Raw genomic sequence first — 5,313 nt, 5'->3', positions numbered from 1 at the left:
TATCAAATTTACTTATGAAAGACGTTTAGCTTGAAAAATCCGGGCTAATGACAATTGATAGTTCTGCAATAAACATGAACTCCAAAAACGCACCATTTTTCCATCCCTGCCTGTTCTTCTAAGTTGTAAAGTGAGAGACTCACTTTAAAGGGTATGGTAAGACATTCTTACAATTATTTAAGCTGTTTTATTGACTTTTTAAAGTAGATAATTAATTTTAATGAATATGATGATTTACTTTATCATTTACCCTTAAAAGTCACTCTCATTTTAGCGGAGTCAAGTCCTCCCACAGGAATTCCTGGAAAAATTTATTATGGACCAGTTTTTGGTGGTCTAAACTTACACCACTACCTGTTGACCTGGTATTGGAGGTAATTTTGTATTTTTTGAAATTTTGAAAAAACAAATAGTTAATATAAAATAGAATGATTAGTGAATGTTAATTTATGATTTAAGCTAATATAGTTCATCTCCCTCACCAGAAATCCATGATATTCATCACTTCATCTTCTTCTTTTTCATCATCATTATCATGGATCCATGAAAATATCAACAACAACAAACCCAGTAACACACATAGAGACAGCTACAAAATCAAAAATTGATTTTATTCATCAACTTTTTAACAAAACAAAATTGATTTCCAAGAAATAACATAAGAACCCAGACTCATCCTCCACCAACCAACTCACGAGCCTCCACCCAAACGCCAAGAAATCCACCATCCCACCAGATCTGCCCCTCCGATTCCGACCTCGCCTCATCCTCCGCGGCTGCCACCCCCTACCCCGCCGCCGATGCTTCTCCATCACAGACCTAAGCTCAATCTCCATCCCCAACAGACCCATATCAACAACACTCAACCTCCCGTGTGGCAACTCCAATTCCCCATCCCCACCGCGAATCCGATCTCCCACAGTCCCACCATGCTCCTTCTCCTTCTTCAACCTGGGTTTTCATTGCTTTTGGGTTTCGAAGCTGGAGCAAGGTCGAAACTTGAACACCACCCAGGTTAGCAAGCATCGTGCATAGGGTTTTGGGTTTGGTTGATTTCTGGATCGATTGAAACGTTGTCTCCTCCTTCGACAACGGCGGTGCAGAGCTCTTCTACTAGTCCAACGCGCGTTGATGATGGCGGAGTCCACCTGTTTCTGAATAGATCTTTTGCTATTTTTGCAAAAGATCTTTGTTTATGTAAGATCTGGTTTCTTCTAGGTTATGGGTATTTATAGTTTAGGGATTTTTTGGTCTGCTTTGACATGGGTTTCAAATAGAAGCAGTTCTGAGTCGGTGATCGAAGTAGACCTGCAAGGAACCGAAGCAGCTCGCAAAGCACGAGAAACTGAACATTTGGGTCGGTTTTTGGGGTTGGATATTTTGTCTCTTGTCCATAACAACATCGAGATATAACAGGGAATTGAATTGCTCTTCTTTCTGAATCTACCCATAGTCTGAACCAAGTTGGAATCGTTATATGGATTTGGTGGGGTTTCGGTGGTGGTGGTGAGAGAGAGAGGGGGGGTTTGATGGTGGTGGGTTTCTGGGTGAAGAAGATTTTTTGATGATCTAGGTTGAAATCATAAATTTGATGCAATAATGGTTTCTGTAATTGAGATTCAAGAAGGTTGTGGGGGGTAGTGGTTGTTGGGTGGGAGGAAGTAAAGAAGAAGATGAACTGATCCAATTAGCTTAAATCATACATTAACATTCACTAATTATATAACTAATTATACTATGATATATTAATTATTTTATTTTTGAAAAATTACAAATTACCTGCAAAACCTGCAGTAGCAGGTCAAAAGCAAGTGGTGCAACTATAGACCACAAAAAAGTGGTCCATATTAAACGGCTCCGGAATTCCTTTCTTCTTTTATGGGCTTTCCTACTTCTATTTTCTTTTCCTTCTTCTTTCAGGCCATTCTTGTTTTCTGCCTCTCTCCTCTAGGGGGATTTAAAGTTTGATAAAACTGGGTCAGATAAAATTAAGTTTGAAAATTTGAGTTTGTTAATTTTTTTTTAAAGTAAGTTTGTTAAAATTTAATGTTAAGTTTGTTATCTTTTAGGTCCATAGTATACATCTAGTTACAAAAAATATATATCGTTTGAATAAAATAATAATATAAAATCACTTATAATAATATAATTCTTACAATGGATATAATACGAGTAATTATGTTATTTTAATTGTAAACGGAAAAAGAATAAATGAATAAATACAAACAATGTATGACATAATTGGTAGATAATCAAGCTCTTTACGTACTTAGGTCCCGTTTGGAAACATAGCTTAATTAAGCGTTTATGGTCATAAGCGCTTATGACATAAGCGCTTATTCATAAGCTATTTTAAAAAATTTATTGAAATAAATTGAAAATAAGTTATATATAAGCATAAACTCTTTTTCATAAGCTATCCTGAATAGCTTATGAAAATAAGTTGAAAACAGCTTATGGTAGGTCATATGTTGTTTGCATAAGCTCTTCCAAACACTAATAACTTATGCTATCAGATAAGCTCAAATAAGTTCTTCCAAACAGGACCTTAGTCTATAGTACGACATGTGGCAGGTGAAAATATTAAACTAAGAAGTAGGTAGAATGCACAGCCACTAGCTCACAATTATTCAAACCAAAACTTAATAACTAATTTTTTTACAAACAAAACAACCTATGAGAAATTAAGTTTGATGAAAATCCAAGTTAACTCATGTCATGTTAAATTATTTATTGATAGAAAATTATTTTAATGATTATTTATAAATATATTAATTTATTTAATATTGATTATTAAAAAATATGTAGTATTAATTGATTGAATAAACATTTTTTAAAATAATACATATGAATAATGTTGGTTGATCTAACAAACTTAATTGTTAATTAAAATAAAAAATTAGATATTTTGGTTGAAATTCTATTTGTAAAAGTAACTAATTTAATTCATAGTTTTTTTTTGCTAACAACTTAATTCATAGTTAAACATAGAAATCCATACCCAAGAGGGGTAACTCAGTTGACAACACAGGCTGAGTGTGTGGGAAGAACTCACGGGTTCGATCCCCACACAATACACTTCGGGGAAGGGATGAAGAGTCTTAACTGTGACTAAATCTCAAATCTGGCGTCATTCAAAGGGTGACCGAGTACCGGATGTTTATAAAAAAAAACATAGAAATCCATACTACACATGCTTCATGAGAAAAAAGAAGATAGTATTGTTTCTTGTGATTCGAGATTAAGAAATCAAAATTAAAATATAAATGATGGATTAGAAACACTTTGTAATTTGTTGAACTGCATGGTAAACCATAGTAAGGTAATTTAAGACTTGAAGGCTGTTGGTGTCCAACATCTTCTCGGTATCTCCCCTTAGCCTTGAGGTCCTCGCCGTAACTCTCCCCAACAAAAGCTTTTGACCCAAAAAAACAAATTGAAGGCCCAAAGTTCTCCCAAAAACTGATTTCATGTAATTTTTACTTTAATATAATGATAAGGCTTAATCTTCAAATTAGTCTCTGTCTTTGTGTCGCCGTCTGAACCAGATCCCTGACCGAAAAAATTTGTGGAATAAATCCCTATCTTTGAAAAACGTATGGAGTCAGTCCTCGCCGGAGCTCTGGGCTCCGGCGAGTGATGAAATGGTGTGCTGACTGTGTAAATGAAGGTGACATAGCACTAAAAAAAATTTAAATTAATTTACCCATCATGTAATTAACCTAATTAAACCTATTTCTAATTGTAACCCAAATTTAACTAACCAAATTTAATTCCCCCCAAATTAACCCGCTTTTTGCTCAAAAAAAAAAAAATTAACCCAATTCCCAATTGCATCAATTGAAACTAAAAAAACTAGGGTTCATGTGTTCTTCCTCTTCTTCTCCTCTCTCGATCTTCTTCTTCTTCTTCTTCTCCTCTGGTGTTCTCCTTCTTCTTCTCAATCTTCCAACCCGTGGTACAAAAGAGAATAGAATAAGGTAACAAGTACCAAGAACAAAACCAGCAAAAAGATTAAAACAAAAAGTAAGAAACTCTGCGTATATTTCTAACAAGGCGCCTCCACTGTTGATAATAACACCTAATCACCAAGCTGCCAGTTCTCCCTGGCACGAAATCTCCAAAACAGCCCAACAAATTTACTTTCTCTCATCAAACTTTCCTCCCACAAACAGGGAGGCCACAACAGAAAGCATTACGCAACAAAAAACAAAGCCAGAGACAAAATCAGAGGTCATGCTACAGCAACAATAAGATCCAAGCCAGAATTCTGTAGCAATGACTCAAACAAGTCCAGGGAATACACATTATCATCATCCGCAAAGTAAACAATCCCATCAAGCCTATGGTGTTCAATGTGCTCCAACGCTGTGTTCCTCTGATGAACCCCTCTGTCCTTCACATCCGTAGAGTTCTCAGTGCACACCAAATACCTACACATCCACTCGTTTTCCTCAGCACCTCTGCAGTCTCCAACGAAGCCGCCTTCGTTTCCACCACAACCCACAGAACTGGCGGCGACACCAACCGCAGCACCTGACCCAACCGATTCAAAAAGTAGGACTGAGACCCACAGTTATAGGTAGGCGTCACCACAACCAACAGCTTCCTCAGCACAAAATCGAATCGCTCAACCGCCACCAAACTCTGGCTCTGCTTCTCAGCGCTCAAGCTCACCACCGGATCAATCACAAAATGCTTCATCCCTACGAAGAAACACAGCACGCACCTGTACGCGGCCCTTCTCCACTGCCCCTTCCAACTGTGGGAAATCGATTGAGAAGAAGAAGAAGAACAGCAAAGGAGAAGAAGAAGAAGAAGAAGATCAGGAGAGGAGAAGAGAAGAAGAGGAAGAACACATGAACCCTAATTTCAATTGATTCAATTGGGAATTGGGTTAATTTGGGGAAATTGGGATAAGTTTGGAGGAGAATTAAATTTGATTAATTAAATTTGGGTTACAATTAGAAATAGGTTTAATTAGGTTAATTATATGATGTGTAATTTTTTTTAATTTTTAATGTTTTTTTAATGTCATGTCAGCTTTATTAATACAGTCATCATGCTATTTCATCACTCGCCGGAGCTCCGGGCTCCGGCGAGGACTGGCTCCACACGTTTTGTATTGATGAGGACGTTTTCCACAAATTTTTCCGGTTAGGGACCTGGTTCAGACGGCGACACAAAGACAAGGACTAATTTGAGGATTAAGCCTAATGATAAATTAAAATAATTATTTTAATAAAAAATTGTGGTTCAATTGACTTTTCTTTGGTACATTGAAAACAAGATAAGAAACGAAAGCACTAAGGA

The 5,313-nt window shown here is 36.6% G+C and overlaps 1 pseudogene; it reads right to left on the bottom strand.

The window, feature by feature from the left end:
• Positions 1-4,027: 4,027 nt before the first annotated feature.
• Positions 4,028-4,897, bottom strand: LOC130731576 (probable beta-1,4-xylosyltransferase IRX9H; annotated as a pseudogene).
• Positions 4,898-5,313: the final 416 nt, after the last annotated feature.

The sequence above is a fragment of the Lotus japonicus genome, chromosome 1, assembly GCF_012489685.1.
Source record: "Lotus japonicus ecotype B-129 chromosome 1, LjGifu_v1.2".
Classification (NCBI taxonomy): Eukaryota; Viridiplantae; Streptophyta; class Magnoliopsida; order Fabales; family Fabaceae; genus Lotus; species Lotus japonicus.
This window is presented reverse-complemented; position numbering and strand designations above follow the sequence as displayed.